At 50.9% G+C, this 10,948-nt stretch overlaps 1 protein-coding gene across 1 annotated transcript in view; it reads left to right on the top strand.

The window, feature by feature from the left end:
- SIGLEC1 (sialic acid binding Ig like lectin 1) overlaps positions 1-10,948 on the top strand; it is a 58,842-nt gene that overhangs the window by 4,914 nt on the left and 42,980 nt on the right. The window lies entirely within an intron of this gene.

Below are 10,948 nucleotides of genomic sequence, written 5' to 3'. Positions count from 1 at the left end.
GCCCCAGACACTTCTGGGTGTAGTGGGTATACACCCACTACAAGCCCACAGTCAGCAGGCTGTCCACTCAGCAGCCAGCCGCGAAGGCGGGCCCTCCCTGTGAAGCTAACTGTATATGAGTTTTCTCATGTGTGTCTGTGAGAACTGTGTACTGATTCAACCGTGTGTTCATTTCTTTCTTTCTTTTTTTTTTCTTTTTGGGTCACACCCGTCATTGCACTGCCCTCAGGAGTTACTCCTGGCGGTGCTCAGGGGATCATATGGAATGCTGGGAATCGAACCCGGGTCAGTTGCGTGCAAGGCAAACGTCCTACCCGCTGTGCTATCTCTCCCCCGCCCCCCCCATGTTCATTTCTGCCTGTGTACCTGGGTATCTGTTGGTGCGACTGCATGTGAGTTTGCTTGTGTGTGGCTGCGTGTCCATGCAGTGTGTGTGTGTGTGTGTGTGTGTGACTGTGCGTCTGTTGGTGCGCCTGTGTGTATCTGTCTGTGAGTCTGTGTGTGTGTGTATGTCTGTGTGACTGTGTCTGTGTGACTGTGTGTGTTTTCTTGTGTGTGACTGGGTGACTATGCGTACGTCTTTCAGTGTATCTGTGTTTCCGTGTGTGTGACTGTGTGTGCAGTTCTTGGCGTGTCTGTCTGCATCTCTGCATGTCTGTGTGGATTCTGGGAGTGTGTCACTGGGCCCGTGTGCATGTTTGGATTTGTGTGTGGGTGTGAGTCGGGTATGACAGGGACTGGAAGCTTTTGCCTTGTGGTAGAACTGAGTAAAGCCATGGAGATTTGGTGAAGCTGTCTGCCCGACAGGAACTTTTGGTGTGTGACAGGGACGGTCCGTATATAATGGGGACTATAGGAGGGGGAACTGTCTGTGACTAGGGCTGTCTGTGTGTGACGGGGAACTGTCTGTGTGTGATGGGGACTGTGTGTGACAGGGACTGTGTGTGTGTGTGACTGGACGAAGCAAACAGTGTGGCCCTCCAGCACAGCCCTGCCTCTTAACTTTTCTTCTCTCTTCCCATTCCATCCTCAGCTCTAAGCTGAGGTGAGGAGGGGGGACTCCACCTTCAACGCCTTCCTGTTGGTCACCCCATTCCTGGTCCCTCAGACTGAGGTGACTTCCAACATAGTGGCAACAGTTGAGCCAGTTCCGGTTCCAGGCTGGAGGAAGTCAGGTTCAGTTGCTTCAGGCCTGGGTGCCAGGGGCCAGAGGGGAGAGCCCTTCCACCGCCTCTGCCTCCCTCCCCTCCCCTCTTCACCCCTGCATGCTGGTCCACCTGCTGTCCTCCCGGGGAAGGTCAGGCCTCTGAGTGTCCTCCCAGGCTCTCTGCTCTGGACTGCACCCAGGAGTTTCTCCCCGGGGTAGAGGTGGCCCCTGCCACCCGCCGGGCCCATCTGTCCCAACAGTGCAGACCCCAGCCCCGTCCCCCCTCAGTCCTCCTCCCCATGGCTCCCCAAGCCTCCTCACTGGGCACAGCTGGCCCTTGGTTCTCTCCTTTTCTTCCTCAGAGCCGAGTGTGCGGTGGGTGATTTTTCTGCTGGGGAGCCCCTGGACTATATCACCCCGGGACTGGCCTTCTGGAAGGTTCCATTCCCGTGGGGCAGCAGGAGCAGGGTTTTCAGCTGGGGCAGCCACCAGGCCCAGTGTCGAGGCTGTTGGAGGGTTCGCCTGGGAGGATGGAGGTGGGCAGAGGTTTTCCTGCCGGAAGACCCTGCACAGCACATGGCCTGGGGCCTGTGCCGCCTGCCGCCCACTCGGGGCCACCCTCATTCTCAGCAGGTCAAGCTGAGGCTCAGTGAGAGCAGGGCCTGCCTCTTCAGCCAGGGCAGCCCTGAGGAGGCACTCAGAGGCACCCTGTCCCCCCCACCCCCGACTTACTTCCAGCTTCCAGGATGGGAGAAAGTGGGTGGCTCCTATGACAGAGACCTCCAGAAAGTTCCTCTACTGAATTCCGGAGATGTGTGGGCTTCCTTCCAGGAATTAGGCCCCTGTCCAGCTAACCCTCCCTCCAGGGCTCCCCCACCTCAGCCATTATTCTCCTTGATGGAAAAGTTGGGGTGTGAGGCCAGTGTGCTGCCCACAGTTGAAGGCTGTGTCTGGCTTGCTCGCTCTCTTTCTCTCCCTGGATGCAGGTGCTCTCATCGTGATAAGAAAACCCTGGGAGGGACCAGAGCGATGGGATAGCAGGTAGGGCATTTGCCTTGCATGTGGTTGGCCAGAGTTCATCCCCAGCATCCCATATGGTCCCCCAAGCACCACCAGGAGTAATTCCTGAGTGCAGAGCCAGGAGTAACCCCTGAGCATTGCCAGGTATGACCTAAAAAGCCACAGAAAAGGGGCTGGAGAGATAGCACAGCGGGTAGGACGTTTGCCTTGCACGCGGCCGACCCGGGTTCAATTCCCAGCATCCCATATGGTCCCCTGAGCACTGCCAGGAGTAACTCCTGAGTGCAGAGCCAGGAGTAACCCCTGTGCATCACCGGGTGTGACCCAAAAAGCAAAAAAAAAAAAAAGCCACAGAAAAAGGAATCCCTGGGGTCACAGATGTGGCTCAGTGGTAGAGCACATGCATGGCATGTGTGAGGCCCTGGGTTCGATCCTCGACACCACACACACACACACACACACACACACACACACACCAGGCACTCAAAAAACCTGAGATGTCCTAACATCATACCCCTAAATGACAACCAAAACCCGGGAAGCAACTCCATCTCTCAGAATTCTGCATCAAAATGGCCCCACTCTCAGCTCCTAGGTCAGTGTGATGGGTTCAGGGGCACTTCAGGGAAGCCTTCCTGGAAGAAGTGACCCCCTCGAGGATGACTGAGAGAATGAACTCCATGGAACATGGGCAGGGCATTCCGGGAGGAAGGAGCCAGTGGAGGGTGGAGTGAGCAGGAGGTGGATTGGGATCAGCAAACACAGCTGCTAGCTGAGATTTCTTGTCCCTGGCACACCCCAGGACAGACTGTCCTGTGTCCCACCCCAGTAAGCACCCCAGTTACAGGGAGCCCCCTTGTTGGGAAGTGAGCCACGTGCTCTGTTTGGGCACTTCCCCACTACCTGGGGTCTTCAGGCTGTTCCAGACCACTGACTGTCCAGGTTCATTGTCGTTTGCTCCTCTCTGTACCTTTCCCTTAGCTTGGGGTCCTCTGCTGGCCCCACCCTGCAGTGCTGCCTCTCTGCTAGGGCATGGGGTGGGGTGGGGTGCAGAGAAGGGCGTTTCTGCTGTACTATCTCTCCAGCCATCCTCCCCCCTTTTCTTTTTGGGTCACACCTGGAAGTGCTTGGGCAGGGCTTACTCCTGACTCTGCACTCAGGAATTACTCCTGGTGGTGCTTAGGGCACTATATAGGATGCTCGGGATTCAACCCAGGCTGGCCACATGCAAGGCAAGTGCCCTACCTGTTGTGCTATTGCTCTGGCCTCCTACTCTCTTTTTCTTCACTTTTTTTTTTTAAATTTTTGGGTCACACCCGGTGATGCTCAGGGGTTACTCCTGGCTCATGCACTCAGGAATTGCTCCTGGTGGTGCTCGGGGGACCATATGGGATGCTGGGAATCGAACCTGTGTCGGCCATGTTGGCTGTGTGCAAGGCAAACGCCCTACCCGCTGTGCTATCGCTCCAGCCCCATTCACTTTTCTTTTTTAAAAAATTTGGGACGATGGGGCTGGAGCAATAGCACAGCGGGTAGGGCGTTTGCCTTGTACGCGGCAGACCCAGATTTGATTCCCCGCATCCCATATGGTCCTCTGAGCACCGCCAGGAGAAATTCTTGAGTGTATGAGCCAGGAGTAACCCCTGTGCAACGCCGGGTGTAACCCAAAAAAGAAAATACTGGGGACGACACAATGATGCTCGGGGGGGGGCATTATTCCTGGCTCTACACTCAGAAATTACTCCTGACGGTGCTCAAGGAATCATATGGGATGCCAGTGATCAAACCAGGACCAGCTGTGTGCAGCTACCAGCCCTTCTCTTTTTTCTTAACAATCAAATCTCTTTTTTGGCACTGCATGTGCCCACTCAGCATGAAGGAAGGACAGATTTCCCAGCCTTCCTAGCAGCCATGTGACAAATGAGATGTAAACAGAGTGAGGTACATCTGCCAGCCTTTTGCCACTGCTGGTGGACTGCTGTTGCTCCTTGCTCCTCATTCTGCTTTTCTTCACCCTTCTACCTGGAATGCTGATGGAATGGCTGGAGCGCCAGTCACCTTTTTTGGACCGTAAGGTAGAAGGACACATCTAGCAGTAGCAGAACCAAGACCACAAGGAAATTGGCCCTGGAGCAACATTCCCATGGCAGCCCCAGGCTGTGTCATTTCAGACTCTGACATGTAAGCGAAGGCTACACTTTTGTTCAGCACACTGTATTTTCTGTTGCTTATGGCAGAGTGTAATCTTATCTGCCTGGATCCCAAGCAGAAATGTTGACAAGGCAGTTGGTACACAGAACTGGAGAGGGAGCCGATTTGGGGGTTGTGGGGAGAGAGTTGGCAGTCTTCTTCGTGGACATCGTAACTGAAGCCACGAGAGCTGATGAGATCACCCTGGGACAGTGTGCAGAATGGAAGGGAAGGGAAGAGGCAGTTCACCCCGCCCTCATAGCGCTTTCTGGCCTTAGTACTTGATTTCCTCCACCCGCTTCCAACAATGCAAGAGGGCTCCCCTCCCCGGAACAAGCTTCAGTTTTTAGGAAGCAGAATCAGGATAGAGGGAGATAAAGGGAAGATAAGAGGTATACGGACTAACTAGAGGTGGGGCAAGTTATTTTGCATGTTTTTTGGGGGTATTTTTTAGAGGAGTGAGGTTTGGGTTCCACCTCGTGCTGCTCAAGGCTTACTCCTGGCTCTGTGCTCATGAGTCACTCCTGGCACTGCTCAGGGCTATCTGTGGTGTCGGAGGTTGAACCTGGGTAAACTGCTAACAAGAAAAGTACCTTAACCCCTGTACTATCTCTTAGGGAAAAGCTTTATTTGGCTTTGGTTTTGGTTTTGCTTTTTGGGGGGGCCACACCTGGCGGTGCCAAAGGCTTATTCCTTGCTGGGTGCTCAGGGATCATTCCTGGTGGGGACGGGGGACCATATGCAGAGTCAGCAATGGAACCTGAGCTGTCCGTGTGAAAGGCGAGGCTGCTGTACTTGCTGTCTCTCCAGCCCCACTCCCTGTTTTTAAGAGAGGTCGATGAGCAGCTGTGGTCGATGACAAAAATGGAAGGAAGACGAGAAGAAAGGGCAGGTGCTATTGGAGTGTGTCATTAGGTGAATCCCTGAGGGTATTCAAGGCAACACAAAACTTGGTGTTTGTTGGCATCAGTCAGTTGCTAGATGGGACCTGTTGGGCATAATAACCTCACTGGGTGACTGTCCCCTTGGCTGGTGGCTTCGGGAGAGTGCCCTAAGTACCCAAGTCCCATTTGAGCAGCTCAGGTACTGGAGAGACTAATGTCAAGGATATAGGCTGGTATCTGTCATAAACTCGAAGGGTCATGGCCATCTCAGAGCTTCACAGGGTGCTGGTAATGGAATAGACCAGGCTAGATCCCAGGGAGCTGTCCAGGACTCCCGCCCTCTCTCTGCTACTCCAAGGACTATTCTCTGCATATTGGAAAGTGCTTCAGATAACTTAAAAAAATTGGGGGTCCAGAGCTATAGTACAGCAGGGAGGACGTTTGCCTTGCACACGACTGAACCTGGGGTCGATCCCAGGCATCCCATATGAGCACTGCCAGGAGTAATTTCTGAGTGCAGAGCCAGGAGTAACCCTGAGCATCGCTGGGTGTGCCCCCAAAAGAGAAAAAACAAAAAAATAAATTGGATAGTGGGAAATGTACACTAGTGAAGGGATGGGTACTGGAACATTATATAGCTGAAACCCAACCATGAACAACTTTGTAACTGTGTATCTCACTGTGATTGAATACAATTTTTTTAATAAAATAAATAAAGGCCCTCCCGTTATTCATCGATTTGCTCGAGCGGGCCCAGTAACATCTCCATTGGAGACTTTGTTGTTACTGTGTCTGGCATATCGAATACGTCACGGGTAGCTTGCCAGGCTCTGCTGCGCGGGCGAGATACTCTCGGTAGCTTGCCGGGCTCTCCGAGAGGGGCGGAGGAATCGAACTCGGGTCGGCCATGTTGGCTGCATGCAAGGCAAACACCCTACCACTGGAAAACTGAATTTATTTATATTGATTTAACTTTTTCAGTTTAGGGTCATGCCAGGTAGTACTCCTGACTCTGTGCTCAGGGATCACTCCTAGAGATGTTCAGAGGATTATATGCTGCGCCCAGGATTTGAACTGGGGTCAGCTGCCTGCAAAGCAAGTACTTTACCCACTGTGTTATCTCTCTGGCCCATTACTCATGTCTGAATGTTATCTTCTTTACACATTATTACGCCCCAAGCTGTGCTCAGGAGCACTGGGGACTTGAGGGCCAACCCCTAGAGATTCTCAGCCAGTTGTATGAGCCAGACAATGCTCCATCTGGTGATGTGGTACTGGGATGACCAGCACTCTGACAGTGCTCAGGGGCAACTATAGAACTAGGGGCACAGCCAGCAGTGTGGGTGGTAAGGAGTCCCATTTGGGGATCACATCCTGGGTCACTGCATGCAAAAAACTCTTTGCACTATTTCCACAGCTCTTAAGGGGTATTACATATTTTGATTTGTTTTATTTTGTTTGGGGGCCACACCCAGTGATGCTCAGGGGTTACTCCTGGTTCTGCACTCAGGAATCTTTCCTGGTGGTGTTTGGGGGACCACATGGGATGCCGGCGATTGAACCCAGGTCGGCCATGAGCAAGGCAAGAGCCCTACCTGCTGTACTATTGCTCAGGCCTCTGTTAAATATTTTTATTCCTATTGTTGAGTTTAAGAATTCTCTTTAGCTTGTCTTTTTATTCTCTTAATGCACTAGCTTTTTGTTTTTTGGTGGTATTCAGGGACTAATCCTATCTTTGTGACTGGGAATCACCCCAGGTGGCATCTGGGAGACTGTGGGGTGCCAGGAATTGAAACCAGGTTTCCTGCATGTAAAGCATTTGCTCAGCCCTTTGGGCTTTCTCTACTCTTTGTGTGTGTGTGTGTGTGTGTGTGTGTGTGTGTGTTTGTGCATGTCTGCTCTTTGTGTGCGTATGTGGGGTGTTGGGCCATGCTTGGTGTATTCAGGGGCTATTCCTGACTCTGTGCTCGGGGGCCCTATGCAGTGCTGGGGATTGAACCAGTATTGGCCACATACAAGGTAAGTGGCTTAATTTCTGTGCTATTTCTCTGGCCCCTCTTTCCACTCCACAAATTGCCTTTCATTTATTTATTTTATCAATTCATTAGTTTTTCTCCACACACAGACACATTCCGCAGCTCTTTAATTTAATTGCATTCAGTCTTCCACAAGTAGGTGCTAAATCTTGTGTCTCTTAGTCTTGATTTGGGTGAGGCTATTATTTGTCTGGGCTAGAGTGGGTAGGGCCTTTGCCTTGCACATGGTCCACCTGGGTTTGATTCCTCCATCCCTCTTGGAGAGCCCGGCAAGGTATTGAGAGTATCCTGCCCGCACAGCAGAGCCTGGCAAGCTCCCCGTGATGTATTCTATATGCCAAAAACAGTAACAACAAGTCTCACAATGGAGATGTTACTGGTGCCCACTCTAGCAAATCGATAAACGGGAAGACAGTGCTACAGTGCATTATTTGCCTAGTTTGGTGACATGGGAGACTAATGATGGGTTGTTAGGGTGTTTGGGAAGCACAACTTTAGTTTTGTAACCTCTGCAGCACAGATACCAAGAAGTGAACTAAAAGCACCAGAAGGAGGCAGGAATAGGTCCTGTATGAGGCTCCATATCACACAAGGGTCAGCTCCAGCAGGCACTGAGTGAAGACCCAGAAATCCAACCTGTTGAGGGTGCCAAATGAACAAGCAAGGCCAGGAAGATGCTGTAGGGCCAGAGCACTGTGCCCTGAGCTATCAGCTGGAGGGATCCCACTGAAGGCCCAGCACCACTGGATATGCTTATGGTTAAAAAAAAGCAAAGGCCAAGAAATAGTATGCATGTATATTATTAGGATGCATGTCCAGCACACATCCCACGTGGGTTTGATCCCCAGCACCACAGGGTCCCCTGAGCATCACCAGGGCTGATGGCTGGGTGGCCCCAGTCACCCTCGGCACTGCAGCGCTCTCAGGCCCTTTCATCAAACTCCTGGCCCATAACACAGTAGTTCTCAAGAACACGTGTTAGCTGTTTCTTGATTCAGTCACTCGGGAGAGTGCCACATGGTATCCTCAAGAAAGCTCGCTGCTCTCTCCCTCCCAAGCCTGTTTTGCATGCCGTTTGTCGAGCATATAATTGCAATCCGAGGTTGATGTTGCTCCTTGTTTTAAACAAGTTCTGTGAAATCTGTGTTTTGGATATATGGTTATAACTGTCGATAGAATGGCCTACAATGGAACAAACAGGGTGAGAGACTATCTGAGTTCATCATGTCGACCAAGACCATCCATGGTAATTCACAGTTGCAGAAGGCTGAATCTAAACGTTGGACATGGGAGTCTTCCGACTGATGGTTCCACAATGAAATTGACCACATCATATTCAATCAACGGTTTTGCCTGACCGATGTCGCTGTTGTCCCAAAATTCCGAACAGGATCAGACCACCGTCTCCTTCATGCAAAATTCTACTTCACAGAGCGGGAGGAAAGGGCTGCAAAGTTTAAGAGGAGAACTCTCAGAACGACCACCAACTGGGAGCTTTTTGGCACTATTGTGGCAACATGGGAAGATGCCATTGTTGACAACATTGATGAGGAATACAATTGACTGGTTCAGCACCTCCATGATTGTGCAAGGAACACCGAGAGAGGGACAGCCACAAAAAGACGCCTGTCTTCGAAAACTCCCGAGCTCATTCGCCAACGTGGCTTGGTGCAAGTCTCAGGCAATTGCTAGCAAACATCCGAGCTCACAAAGCAGTGCAGAGAAGCAATCAAGGAAGACCTCAAAGGGAGAAGAGGAGCAGTGCTGGCAGATGCAGCAGAAGCCAGGAAAAGCATTCGAAATGTCCGCCTGTCCTTCACCAACTACAAGACCAAGATGACTGCCTTTCAACATCCTGGTGGATCTAATCATATCTTCCAGAAAGGCAATGGAGAAGATTATCGATGACTTCTACTCGGATCTCTTCGATATCCGCATCCACCTGCCCACATACCAAATTCTGCAGGATGGATATGTCATTCCCAATGTTCTTCCTTCTGAAATCCAACACACCATTTCGTCAGTAAAGAAGCAAATACGACCTGGCCCAGACAAGGTCAGACCCGAACACCAGAAGAACCTGCTGTCAGTACTCATCAATATACTGGCTTGGTTCTTCACACGCTACCTGTCTGAATGCAAGTTTCTGTCCCAGTGGAAAACCAGCAGTACTTTTCTACTGTACAAGAAGGGAGACATCCACAACATTGGCAACTATCGCCCAATCTGCGTGTTGTCTGTCAAGCTGTTCACTCGAGTCATCCTGAATAGGATTGGCAGAACACTAGATGAAGGACAACCATGCGAGCAAGTCGGGTTCTGAAAAGGATTCAGCATGAGTGACCATATATACATGGTAACCAAGCTCATTGAGGTTTCTCAGGAGTTCAAGATGCTGCTTTGTCTAACGTTCATTGATTTAAAGAAGGCCTTTGATTCTGTTGAGACTGAAGTGGTTATCGAAGCCCTAGCCAAACAGGGCATTCAAACTCAATACATCAGAATCCTCCATGAGCTGTATTGCGGATTCACTACCAGGATCTCACCATTCAACAAGGAAGCGATCATCCATCTCAAGAGAGGGGTTCAGCAGGGTGGTACCATTTCACTGAAACTCTTCAGTGCCATCCTTGAGAACATCATGCGATGACTGGAATGGGAAGGAATGGGAGTGAAGATAGATGGTCAGCAACTGTACCATCTCCGCTTTGCTGATGAGATTGTTCTAATAACACCAAACGTTAGCCAAGCAGCACAAATGCTGACTGACTTCGACCGTGAGTATGGAAAGGTCGGACTCCCGCTGAATCTCACGAAGACAATGTTTATGAGAAACGGTCTCGTTCCTGACGTTCCATTCACTCTCAATGGAATGAACATCTCCGAATGCAACAGTTATGTGTACCTAGGTCGAGAAGTCAACATAACGAATGACCTGACACCTGAGTTGTGCAGGAGCACAGCATGAGACGCCTTCAAGAGCATCTAAGAAATACCTAAGAGGACGAAGAACCTCCGGCTCCGGGCACATCTCTTTGATTTCACTGTTCTTCCTGCATTAAAATATGCCTCAGAGACCTGGGCCCTATGAAAATAGGATGATAATGCTATTCGGGTCTCCCAAAGAGGAATCGAAAGAGCTATGCTTGGAGTATCACGCTTCACTCAAGTGAGAGAAAGAATCCGGAGTTCAGATTTTCGTCAATGATCAAGAATCAGGGACACTGTCTCGTTTGCCAAGGCGTCGAAAATCAGATGGGCTGGACACGTAATGCGATTTGGAGATGGCTGCCGGACTAGAGCTGTTACCGACTGGATTCCACGGGACGTCAAAAGATCGCATGACCACCCACCTACAAGATGGTCAGACTTCTTTGTCAAGACCCTAAACAATTGGTTTGAGGCTCTTTGTGTTCCTGGAGCGAGCAGATGCCATTGGGCTACACTAGCACGCGACAGGGATGAATGGAGACATTACTGGTGCCCGCTAGAGCAAATCGATGAGTAACAGGCTGTCAAGTGATCAAGTGATCAAGTGGCTATACCTGTCACTCATGTCATTGGTATAACTGAAGCCCTGATGCCTCTTAACCCATTACTTTCATTTTGTTCCTCTGCTAGAAACAGCCCAGCTCCGCTGCTGAACCTCATCAAGCTGCTAAGTCTCCAAA

The sequence above is a fragment of the Sorex fumeus genome, unplaced genomic scaffold, assembly GCF_029834395.1.
Source record: "Sorex fumeus unplaced genomic scaffold, SorFum_2.1 ptg000044l, whole genome shotgun sequence".
NCBI lineage: Eukaryota > Metazoa > Chordata > Mammalia > Eulipotyphla > Soricidae > Sorex > Sorex fumeus.
This window is presented reverse-complemented; position numbering and strand designations above follow the sequence as displayed.